Source organism: Neoarius graeffei, chromosome 11 (genome assembly GCF_027579695.1).
Source record: "Neoarius graeffei isolate fNeoGra1 chromosome 11, fNeoGra1.pri, whole genome shotgun sequence".
NCBI classification, from domain to species: Eukaryota; Metazoa; Chordata; class Actinopteri; order Siluriformes; family Ariidae; genus Neoarius; species Neoarius graeffei.
In genome coordinates this window covers 23,252,523-23,265,453 of record NC_083579.1, presented here as the reverse complement: position 1 = coordinate 23,265,453, position 12,931 = coordinate 23,252,523, and positions in this window count along the sequence as shown.

Below are 12,931 nucleotides of genomic sequence, written 5' to 3'. Positions count from 1 at the left end.
AGATACCAACGGGTGATCCGCGCGTTGGCATCTTTCATGCGGTGGAGCCACTGGAGGGGCGCATGGTCCGAACAGAGGGTGAAAGGGCGCCCCAGCAGGTAGTACCGGAGGGCGAGAACCGCCCACTTGATCGCCAGACACTCTTTCTCTATGGTGCTGTAGCGCCCCTCACGCACTGACAGCTTCCTGCTGATATACAGGACAGGGCGGTCCTCCCCCTCCACCTCCTGGGACAAAACCGCCCCCAGCCCTCTGTCTGACGCATCGGTCTGCAACATAAAAGGGAGAGAAAAGTCAGGGGAGTGTAGAAGTGGCCCCCCACACAGTGCAGCCTTTACCTCTGAGAAAGCCCGCTGGCACTGGTCCGTCCACTGGACCGGATCTGGTGCCCCCTTTTTAGTGAGATCAGTCAGCGGGCTGGTGACGTCCGAATAATTAGGTATAAACCTGCGATAATAGCCAGCCAGCCCCAGAAACTGTCTCACCCCCTTTTTGGTCTTGGGCCTCGGGCAGGCCGCAATTGCTGCCATCTTATTAATTTGGGGACGCACCTGCCCGTTGCCCAAGTGGAAGCCCAGATACCGTACTTCCACCTGCCCAATCGCACACTTGTTTGGGTTGGCTGTGAGCCCCGCTCGCCTCAGCGACCTAAGGACGGCCCTCAGATGTTCGAGGTGCCGCTGCCAGTCATTGCTATAGATGATTATGTCATCTAAATATGCTGCCGCATACGTGGCGTGAGGGCGGAGGACTCTGTCCATCAGCCGCTGAAACGTCGCGGGCGCCCCAAACAGCCCAAACGGAAGGGTGACGAATTGGTGTAAACCAAACGGTGTGGAAAAGGCTGTTTTTTCTCGGGATAGTGGAGTCAAGGGGATCTGCCAATATCCCTTCGTCAAATCCAGTGTTGAATAAAAGCGAGCAGTGCCGAGTCGATCGAGCAACTCATCAATACGAGGCATTGGGTACGCGTCGAATTTAGACACCGCGTTGACTTTTCTATAGTCCACACAGAACTGGACCGACCCGTCGGCCTTGGGTACCAAGACCACCGGGCTGCTCCAGTCACTGTAGGACTCCTCGACGTTGCCCATTTCGAGCATGGTCTGAAGTTCTTCCCGAACCACCTTTTTTTTGTGTTCGGGTAGCCTGTAAGGGCGGCTACGCACTACCACCCCCGGGGGCGTCTCTATGTGGTGCTCTATGAGGTTAGTGCGACCGGGCAGGGGCGAGAACACATCCGAAAACTCGGTCTGCAACTGGGCGACCTCCGTGAGTTGGGTCGGGGAGAGGTGGTCTCCACAGGGGACCAGAGAGGTACGTGATGCCAATGTCCCTTTTTGAACCTCCGGCCCCAGCTCCGCCTTCTCCGGAACTACCGACACCAACGCCACGGGGACCTCCTCATTCCAGAGTTTAAGCAGGTTGAGGTGGTAAATCTGTAGCGCCCCACCCCTGTCCGTTCGCCTCACCTCATAGTCGACATCCCCGACTCGCCGTGTGACCTCAAAGGGTCCTTGCCACTTGGCGATCAATTTGGAGCTCGACGTGGGCAACAGTACCTTATCTCCCGGAGTGAACTCTCTAAGGCGCGTACCCTTGTTGTACAGGCGGGCTTGCCGTTCCTGGGCCTGCCGCAAATTCTCCTGAGTTAGGTGGGTGAGCGTGTGGAGTTTTGCGTGCAGGTCCATAACGTACTGAATTTCGTTCTTGCTTTGTGAAGGTCCCTCCTCCCAATTTTCCCGCAGCACATCCAGGATGCCGCGCGGCTTACGCCCATATAATAATTCGAACGGGGAGAACCCCGTGGAGGCTTGGGGGACCTCTCGCACTGAGAACAGCAAGGGTTCGAGCCACTTATCCCAGTTACGTGCGTCCTCACTTACGAATTTTTTAATAATATTTTTGAGGGTGCGGTTGAATCGTTCCACTAAACCGTCCGTTTGTGGGTGATACACGCTGGTGCGGATCGGCTTAATCCCCAATAACCCATACAGTTCGCGCAGTGTTCGTGACATAAACGTAGTGCCTTGATCAGTCAGAATCTCTTTCGGGATTCCAACTCGGGAGATGACGCGGAAGAGTGCCTCGGCAATACTGCGTGCTGAGATATTGCGCAGAGGCACTGCTTCCGGGTATCGCGTTGCATAGTCCACCAGAACTAATATAAAGCGGTACCCTCGTGCTGACCGATCTAATGGCCCAACGAGATCCATCCCAATTCTCTCAAACGGGGTCTCGATTAACAGTAGAGGGCGCAAAGGCCCTTTTGGAATGGCCGCTGGGTTTACTAACTGGCATTCGCGGCATGCCGTACACCACCTACGGACATCGCCGCGAATCCCCGGCCAATAGAAACGGGCCATTATTCGGGCTAGTGTTTTATCCTGCCCCAAGTGTCCAGCCATGGGATTAAAGTGAGCTGCCTGGAATACCAATTCCCGGCGGCTCTTCGGAATTAAAAGCTGCGTGACGCGCTCTTTAGTTTGAGTGTCCTGCGTCACTCGGTATAATCTATCCTTCATAATCGTGAAGTAGGGGAAGGACGGGGTGGCGTTCGGCTGGAGTGTTTGACCATCGATTACTCTCACTTGGTCAAACGCATGCTGCAGAGTCTCGTCTCGCGACTGCTCTAATGGGAAATCCGCAAGGGATTCCCCAATAGAGAGAGGAGGAGCCGGCGGCTCCTCACTCTGACGCGGAGATGACGTAGACGGCTCTGTGACAGCTGCTCCCGCCAAAGCGACACCGGGACCTCCCCCTGTCAAATGGCAGGACCCACTCTCGACTAGGCGTGTCATTAAACCCCGAAATCCCGGCCAATCAGTCCCCAAAATTAGAGAGTGGGTAAGGCGAGGATTAACCGCCGCCTTCACTATAAATTTTTCCCCTCTGAAAATAATGTGGACCGACACCAAAGGGTAGCTGTGAACATCCCCGTGCACACATAACACCTTCACCCCTTGTGCTCCCCCCAATGCCTCGTTTTGGACCAGGCTTTGGCGAATTGAGGTCTGATTACAACCAGAATCCACCAACGCCTGAAATGTAGCCCCTTGGATACTCACCGGTATGCGATACGCTCCGGCCCGATCGAGGGCGGCCTCTGGCGCATCGGGGATCCGAACCACCGCGCCCACTTCCATTGCCGTGCACTGCTGTTGAAGGTGGCCCGGCTCCCCGCAGCGCCAGCAAACCGGCCCAGGCTTTCCCTCTGCACCGGTGATCTGGGGCTCACTCACCTGAGGTGGGGGTCGAGACAGACACAGAAGGGAGAAACGGGAGGGCACCGCGGGTGCGGCGGGCCGGCTGGGGGGGGTGCTGGCCCCCGCCTCCGCGGAGGGGGAATGGGGTGAGGACGGGACACAGGAGGAGGGGGGGAGAGAGAGAGAGAGAGAGAGAGAGAGAAGAGGAGAGAAGAGAAGATGCCATCTGCTGTCCTGCCGCCGGGACAGCCGCCAGATGATCCTCTGCCAGCTCGACTGCCTGATCCAGCGACGCCGGGTGGTGGCACTGGACCCACTCCGCGGTTCCGGCTGGTAAGCGGGCGATGAACTGTTCCAGTACCACCTGGTTGACGATTCCCTTGGCGTCGCGATTGTTGGCCCTCAGCCACCGCCAGCAGGCGTCCCGGAGCTGCTGGCCGAACGCGAACGGCCGGCCGACTTCCTCCAGTCGCAGCGCGTGGAAGCGCTGGCGCTGTTGCTCCGGTGTGCGCCCCACGCGCTGGAGGACGGCCCGGCGGAGGTCTGCGTAGGCCAGCCGGCAGTCGGCGGGGAGCTGTAGCGCAGCCAGCTGTGCCTCTCCCGTGAGCAGGGGGAGGAGGCGTGCCGCGCGCTGCTCCATCGGCCACCCCGAGGCTTCGGCGACGTTTTCAAACAACGTGATGAACGCCTCGGGGTCGTCCTGCGGGCCCATCTTGGTGACAATGAGGGGAGATGGGCCCGCGGCCGGAGCGCTGGTGGACCCCGCCGACGCGAGGAGATGCCGGAACGCCTCGCGATCTTCCTGCTGGGCCAGCACCAGGGCTTCGAAGCGCTGCTCCTGCTCCTTTCGGAGCGTGACGAGCGCCTGGTACTGGCTTTGCTGAGCCGTGGCGAGGGCGTGGACCAGATCGGCGAACGGGGAGGATTCCATGGGGCTGCTGGTTTGGTGCTCCACTGTCCCGGGTTTCGGCACCACTGTAAGACTCCCTACGTGTGGGTGGAGCACAGAGGACGGCAGGACAGAGATCAGGTTTTATAAATTGGCTTTATTGCCACACTTTTCAGTCTAACAATATCACTCGCACAGACACACACAACCGGCGTCTGGTTCAGGGTTGAGCTCCTTCTGCTCTCGCTCTCCCTCCTGATATAGGGCGCAGTCACTGGGAAGACACACAAACACAGGTTAATTGCTCTCAGGTGACGTGATTCTGCAACTTACCTTCCCTGACTCCGCCCTCCTGTCACAGACCGGTGCTTGACCATGCCCCCGCTGCCACAGGATAATATTCCAACTTTTTTGGAAATGGGGCTAGTAAATGCCCAACCGTGGGATGATGAGCTGCATGGAACAAAAAGTCCCTATGGCTCTTCAGAACCAACACCTAGTCATTTTCTCTCCTGTCTGAGTGTCCTTGATAGAACCTATCTGTCAGTCCTGTGCACTGTGGCGCGTGCACCAAAAGGTGCACCTCAGGCTGCACACGTACCAATTGAGCTCCAGCACGCGCGCTGTGAACAAGGCGCACCTGTTCTCAATTAGTGAGCTAAGTGTTGGGCTATTTAAGGACTGCGCTGATGCAAGGACGATGCAAAGTATTACACCACGTTCAGTGCACATTACCGAGCCTTGTTTCCCCTTGTTTGTGGTTTTCCCAGTCTCTCGACTCCTGTTCCTAGTTCTCGTCCTTGTTTTGCCTATGACATTCTGTTTGCACCTCAATCAACCCTTTGCCTGTTTTCTCGTTCATGACCTTGCCTGCCCATTTGGACTGTTCGCTTTTGTGTGTTTCATGCACTCTATGTATAGATCGCACTGTGTCATAACTTTGAATACATCTGCCTCTCTCGCACATCTGACAGAATACTTCACCCAAAATGGATGTAGCGGAAGTGTTTCAATACATGATCCCACACCGCTTCCGGATTTCCCTGCCCTTGCCACTCACCTCATATTTTTCATCTGAAGACTGACTGGAGTCCCCCAGCAGTCTATTACGGGATATCACCCTATGGGATTCAAGCTGCAGAGTGATCTCTTCTACGAGAACCTCCAAGAGCTCAAGCCACCTGAAACCATCCTGGTAAACTTTGTACTGACATTCATTGCTGAACAAGCATGCAGATGAGTGGACTATCTGATTCGGGTTGAACACCCGTGCCTTCATAACTCTCAGACTTTCTTTGCCATGCTAAAGTTTACTTTTGAAACCTTAGTAAGGGAGGAACCCCATGACAATTTTTGGGGAGGGGCAATCACGACAGAGGCCGACCCAGCTGAGGAGGCCAGCACTTCAGAGCTCCCTCCTGTGGTTGACACAGTTGAGGAGGTTGTTGCTCTAGAGCACCTGCTAAAGGCAACCACTCCAGTGGCTGACTCAGATGAGGAGGCTGTCACTCCAGAGCTCTCCCTAGTGGCTGAAGTAGAGACAGCAGAGGAGGCTGTCTCTTTTAAGCTAGTTTCTCAGCCAGAGCCAGCACCTGTTCCTGTGCCAGCACCTGTTGCTGTTCCCGTGCCAGCACCAGCATGAGCCAGAGGTGGAGCCAGAGTGAGCGCCAGTGTCTGAGTCAGCACAAGCACCTGCTACCAGCGTCTGCTCCCGTGCCAGGGCCCACTCCAGTGTCCGAGCCTGCATCTCCTACAGAGCCTGAGCCCAGTCCAGAGCCCTCTACAGAGGCTGAGCCCAGTCCAGCGTTGTCTCCAGAGCTTGAGCCAGAGTCCACGCTGTCTCCAAAGCCTGAACCCAGTCCAGAGCCATCTCCAGAGCTCAAGCCCAAATCCAGTCCAGAGTCATCTTCAGAGCCTGAGTCCAGTCCAGAGTCATCTTCAGAGCCCAAGCTGTCTCCAAAGCCTGAGCCCAGTCCAGAGCCATCTCCAGAGCTCAAGCCCAAATCCAGTCCAGATTCATCTTCAGAGCCTGAGTCCACTCCAGAGTCATCTTCAGAGCCTGAGTCCAGTCCAGAGTCCTCTTCAGAGCCTGACTCCAGTCCAGAATCCATGTCAAGTCTTGCAATCAAGCCTACTCCTAGCCAAGAACCCAAGTCGTGTCCAGAGCCTGAGCCTGAACTCCCACCGGGGCCAAATATTATGGATTTTCGCTCCCAGAGGGAGCTCTTTGGGAGGGTGTTCTGTCAGTCCTGTGCGCTGTGGTGCATGCACCAAAAGGCACGCCTCAGGCTGCACACGCACCAAGTGAACTCCAGCACGCACGCCATGAACAAGGCACACCTGTTCTCAATTAGCGAACTAAGTGTTGGGCTATTTAAGGACTGCGCTGATGCAACGACGATGTGAAGTATTATGCCACAGTCAGTGTGCATTACTGAGCCTTGTTTCCCGTGTTTGTGGTTTTCCTGGTTTCTCGACTCCTGTTCCTGTTCCTAGTTCTCGTCCTCGTTTTGCCTACGACATTCTGTTTGCACCTCAATCGACCCTTTGCCTGTTTTCTCATTCATGACATTGCCTGCCCATTTGGACTGTTTGCTTTTGTGTGTGTTCCATGCAATCTATGTATAGATCGCACTGTATCATAATAAACACTTCTGCACATACATCTGCCTCTCTCGCACATCTGACACTATCTTTAAAGTGCTAGTCTTACGAAAATGACATCACTACTGGAAATTATACCTCATAAAACTAGACATGTTAAATAGTTTAATATCTAATTTGTATTTTAATATGAGACTGGGAACATGTTCTATTTAGCTGGTAAAGTTTGGCTCTTTGACAAGAATGCATTTACACAAATGTGTTCCTGGTAATTTACTGTTAATTTAAAGGAAGTGACATCATATGCACTGCTCCAGCAGGAATCACCACCTTACTCGTGGTGGGGTGGTTTGCGTATCCCAGTGACCCCTAGAGCTATGTCGGCTGGAGCTTCATGCTCCTGTTAGGGCCACCCATGCTGAACAGGTTGAAGGGTAGGGGCCAGATGAAGAGTGAGCCCCCATTTTCCCCCCTTGGGAGGTTGGTCTAGGGCTAACAACTCTATATTGTAAAAAGTAGATGTTATAGAATCATTGAGGAGTAACTTTCAACAACCGGGCCTGGGTGAGGTAGGGTCTTCAACATGAAGGTTTATGACACAACACGGTGAAAGCCAGACAGAAACCGTGGGGCCGTATGCACTACTGACACCCAGGAATAGTGAATTAGAATCTCAGAACGATGTATGAAACAGGAAGCGTGGTGGAGATAGCTGAGGAATTACAACATATGATGAGGATACATATCATCGGCGTCAGTCTTCTGTCAGCAGATATCACTGGCAGGAGGCTTGGAGCTGTTGGGCAAAGGCGAATGGGTGGCCGATCTTATTGTGTGCCAATGCAACTGGTGATGTTGCTCTGGGATGAAGCCAAACCTGCTGCAAAATATCCCATTTCAGGTCTGAATACTTCAACAGATTGGCAGCTGTGAGCTGTTGAGCTGTGAGCTGGGCTTCCAGCGAAAGGAGTGGCAATAGTTGGACCACCCACTGCTAGGTTGGCCACGATGATTTATGATATAAATGTGGCCTTTTATTTATCTAAACACTTGCATGTTTCCTGCTGTCTATTTCAGACTTTGTCAGAGATTCTGCATCTGTGAATTATAATGAACATGGAACAAGTGAACAAGGAACATGCTTTCAATCTGAGGGCACCTCACATAAAACAGCAGCTTGCAGTAACACACAGCTCAACAGAGATCACTCTGAAACGCTAATTATTTTTATACAACCTATTGGATAAATATTGTTGATAATGCTGATAAAAAGTTTTATTTCAAGTCAAGTCAACTTTATTGTCAAATATGCTATACATGCTTGACATACAGCACAGATGAAATTACAGTCCTCTCTGACCCATGGTGCAAACAGGCAATACAATAAATAAAAAATAGAATAATTGAAATAAACAATACAAACAGTATAAACACTCTAGATAAGAACTGGACATAGACTAAACACTCATAAATAAAAATAGAATAATTGAAATAAACAACACAAACAGTATAAACACTCTAGATAAGAACTCTACAGACTAAACACTCATAAATAAAAATAGAATAATTGAAATAAACAACACAAACAGTATAAACACTCTCGATAAGAACTAGACAGACTAACACTCAGATAAAAATAGAATAATTGAAATAAACAACACAAACAGTATAAACACTAGATAAGAACTAGACAGACTAAACACACACACACATTTCACATAGAATAAAAAAAACAAAAGATGCCATTTAGAGATGGCAGAATGGGACCATTTCTGCTTTACAGATTGCAGCTTCTGAAGTTTAGATAATGTGATGATCAGTGTCTGTGTGCATAAGAGAGAGAGAGAGAGAGAGAGAGTATTAATGTGAATGTGTTGATACACAAAGGCTAAGCATCAGAATCTCGGTCAGCAGTTACACTTGGTGTGTGTGTTGAGGGGTATTTGGGGAGAAAGAGCAAGCACATAATGGATGAGTGCACTCTCACTTGTTCAGTGCACATGTACTCTCAGGGCTCATGGGGTGGGGCAGACATTGAGTGAGGACAGTGCAAAACACGGGGAGCCTCCCCCTGTGTGTGTGTGAGTACAGAGGTCTAATCTGCACCACAGGATGGTGGCAGTAGTCATATGATGGATTTTGCAGTCTCCACTCACTCTAGTAAATACCTGGGGCCAGCAACACTGCTGAAACTGTGTGTACATGTTTATGTATCTACATGTAGGTATTGGGGTGGTGGTAACTCGTGAGTTTCCTCTGGGTTCTCCATGAGTTATATATCAACACTGGCTATGGACTCTTTTTTTTTTATTAAACACATTGTAAATCGGGCGGCACGGTGGTGTAGTGGTTAGCGCTGTCGCCTCACAGCAAGAAGGTCCTGGGTTCGAACCCCGGGTCCGGCGAGGGCCTTTCTGTGTGGAGTTTGCATGTTCTCCCCGTGTCCGCGTGGGTTTCCTCCGGGTGCTCCGGTTTCCCCCACAGTCCAAAGACATGCAGGTTAGGTTAACTGGTGACTCTAAATTGACCGTAGGTGTGAATGTGAGTGTGAATGGTTGTCTGTGTCTATGTGTCAGCCCTGTGATGACCTGGCGACTTGTCCAGGGTGTACCCCGCCTTTCGCCCGTAGTCAGCTGGGATAGGCTCCAGCTTGCCTGCGACCCTGTAGAAGGATAAAGCGGCTAGAGATAATGAGATGAGACATTGTAAATCTCCTTATACTCACTCACTAATAATACTCATTTTTCACTCTATCCTCCATGTTTGTTTTTCTCACTTGGCCTCTAACTTGCCATCTGTTTGGTTGGGAGGTAGAACTGTAATCTCATCTCATCTCATCTCATCTCATCTATTGTTTTCTACTCTGCTCTGTTTTACTATTCACAATTATTTTCTTCTCTCATTTTTGTCTTCTCTCAATTTTTTTCTCTTATCTTGCCTTGTCTCAAATTGTCGCAACTCATGTCATCTCATATCCTCTCCTTTCTTTTCCTTCCCTCTGAATTTATTAAGTTGCAGTAGCAGCGCTGGCACAATTGTTACTCTCATTCAGGATCTTTCTACTTTATTATTATTATTATTATTATTATTATTATTATTATTATCCTAAAGTTTTTTAGGATGCTATTTCTCCATCAGTTATCAACCAATTATCACCAAATTTCACATGAAGAACACCTCTGGGCTGAATTACATTGCTGACTTTTGGTGGTGATTTGGATCACCAAACTGGAATGATCCATGAAAAGCTGGTCTTTTTTTTTCAATCACTTATAACTCTGTCAATTTTCATGACTTTTTCAGTTTTTTTTTAATTTGTTCCACATGGTCGGATGCAACTTTTCCTCACTAAGTGTCTATCTCTTAGCATTCCGGATCTATAGGGTATGGTGACCAGACGTTCCAGTTTGCAGCAGCTAGCTGTTAGGGTGCAGGTACTTATGGATGCAGGGGAGATTGGGTTCATCACAAACTGGAAACAAAATCCAAATCAGCAAACTAAAGATGTAGTCAGGGCCGGGCAAGGGTCAGTTGATCAGCAAACAGTATATCAGAGATTAGGTGAAGAAGCAAAGTCAAATAAACAACTTAAAGCAGGGGTCAGATTCACTGGGAGTCAAAACACAATAACCAAGGCTTGGTATGATCAGGTATGTGGACACAGAATGATACTTCGCAACTGACGTGAGTGCTGGCTGAGATCATATGGAGTGGTGATTACTGGGATAATAGAAAATAGGTGTATTTCCTAGAATTCAGGAGATGAGGTGCACTGTGCTGCTTGGGAAATGTAGTCCACAGTGGCCATATTTGGAGGCTGTGCCGAACTCTGATTTTCAGTGTTATTACTGACCAACCTCCCCCCCCCCACACACACACAAGGCACTCACTGTGGAATCAATATCTTTTCTAGGACAGCCTCTTCTTCTGGGTGCAGAACTCTTGGGTGAGGAGTGGGTCTAAGATGTCCCTAGAGTTAACCCATTGCGTTCTTCTGGGCCACACCCCTCCCAGTTCACCAAATACTCCAGCTGACCCTGCCAAGCGACAGGAGTTGAGGATCTTGTGTACCTGGTATATTGGGTCTCCTTCAGCTTCTGGGGGGAAGGCCGTTTGTGGGTATTTGTTGCCAAGGGACCCTGGACAGTGGGCTTGAGACATGACACATGGAACATGGGTGATGTCTGGCAGTATGGTGGGAGCTCTAATTTGTATGACACCTCGTTGATTCTCTGGAGGATTCAAAATGGGGCAATGTATTGGGCCTGAAGCTTTCGGCATGAATTTGGGTCTCATAGGTCCATAGTAGATACCCATACTTTGTCGCTTGGAGAGTGTTCTAGTGTCTCCCCTCTATTTTTATCCACATATTGTTTGTATTTGCTGACTACCTGGTGAACTTCCTCCCACACTTTTTCACTTCTAAACCAGGAGTCTATCACCAAGATCTGGGTAGGTGAGTCGTTCTATGGAAATAGAGGTGGCTGATTACCAAGGATGCATGAAAAAGGGGTTAGCTGAGTGGCCAAGTGTTTGAGGGATTTTTTGGCATATTCTGCCCAGGGGAGGTAATGTGCCCAGTCTTTCTGGTTTTCCATGTAGTATATCCTGAGGAAACACCCAATTTCCTGATTGGCTCATTCCACTTGGCCATTAGACTGAGGGTGATACCCTGATGTTAGACTTACTGAGACCCCTTGCTTGTCCATAAACTTGATCCATACTCTGGACATGAACTGAGGACTGCAGTCACTGACAATGTCCTCTGGGATTCCGTAGTATCTGAAAATGTGAGTGAACAGAAGCTCTGCCATCTCAAAGGCTGTGGGTAGGCCAGGTAGGGGAATGAGTTTTAAAGCCTTGGAGAAGCAACTGACCAGCATCAGAATGACAGTGTTATCCTTGAGACTTTGGCAGGTCTGTAATGAAGTTGATGGCAATGTGTGACCAGGGTCTTTGGGGTATTGAGAGTGGGCAGAGTTTACCAGTGGGCAGAGCCCAGGGTGCCTTGGCTTGGGTACAAGTGGAACAGGAAGAAACAAAGTCATTGACCTCTAAGACCATTCTATTCTCCCACCAGTACTTATTTCGAATAAGTTGACATGTCCATTGACTACTGGGGTGTCCTGTGGCTGGGGATACATGAGCCCAAGTGATGAGCCAACCTCAGAGTCGGGGGCACATACATGAGACTGGGAGGACAAGCTTCAGGGGAGATTGTGAGGCTGGGCTTGTGCATCTCCTTGTCCACCTTCCATGTAATAGCATGGACAAAGCATTCAGGTGGCAAGATTGGAGTGAGTTCTGGGTTGTTGCTGGAGATAGTATGGATTCTGGAGAGGGCATCAACCTTAGTACTCTTCATGCCTGGTTGATATGAGATAGTTAATTGGAACTGGGTAAAAAGGAGCACCCATCAACCATGAAGGGGATTCAGTCTTTTAGCTGTTTTCAAGTATTCCAAGTTCTTGTGATCTGTGAGGATTACAAAAGGGTGTGTGGCTCCCTCAAGCCAGTGTCTCCATTCTTTGAGAGCTAGTTTGATGGCTAGAAGTTCCTGGTTCCCAATATCATAATTTTGTTCTGCTGGGGTGAGTTTCTTGGAAAAGAAGGCTACTGGCTGTAGCTTGGGGTTCTCTCCAAAGCGCTGCGATGAGACCCCTCCTACTCCAGTTTTTGAGGTGTCTACTTCCACAGTGAAGGGTTTGATCAGATCAGGGTGCTTGAGAATGTGGGCCAATGTGAAGGTTACTTTGAGCTGCTTAAAGGCCTTTTTGGGGGCTGGGTTCCACTGGAGATGTTTTGGACCTTTCTTAAGCAGAGCAGTGAGTGGTGACACTGTCGTGCTAAAACCTTTGATGAAGTGATGGTAGATGTTTGTGAACCCCAGGAAGCATTGCAGCTCCTTTAATGTGGTGGGAATGGGCCAGGAAGTGACTGCGGTGACTTTACTGGGATCCATGCTCACTCACTCTAAATTGATGATATAATCAAGGAAAGTGATCTGGGTGACATCCATCCATCCATCCATCCATCCATCCATCTATCATCTGTAGCCGCTTATCCTGTTCTACAGGGTTGCAGGCAAGCTGGAGCCTATCCCAGCTGACGATGGGCGAGAGGTGGGGTACACCCTGGACAAGTCGCCAGGTTATCACAGGGCTGACACAGAGACAAACAACCATTCACACTCACATTCACACCTACAGTCAATTTAGAGGCACCAATTAGC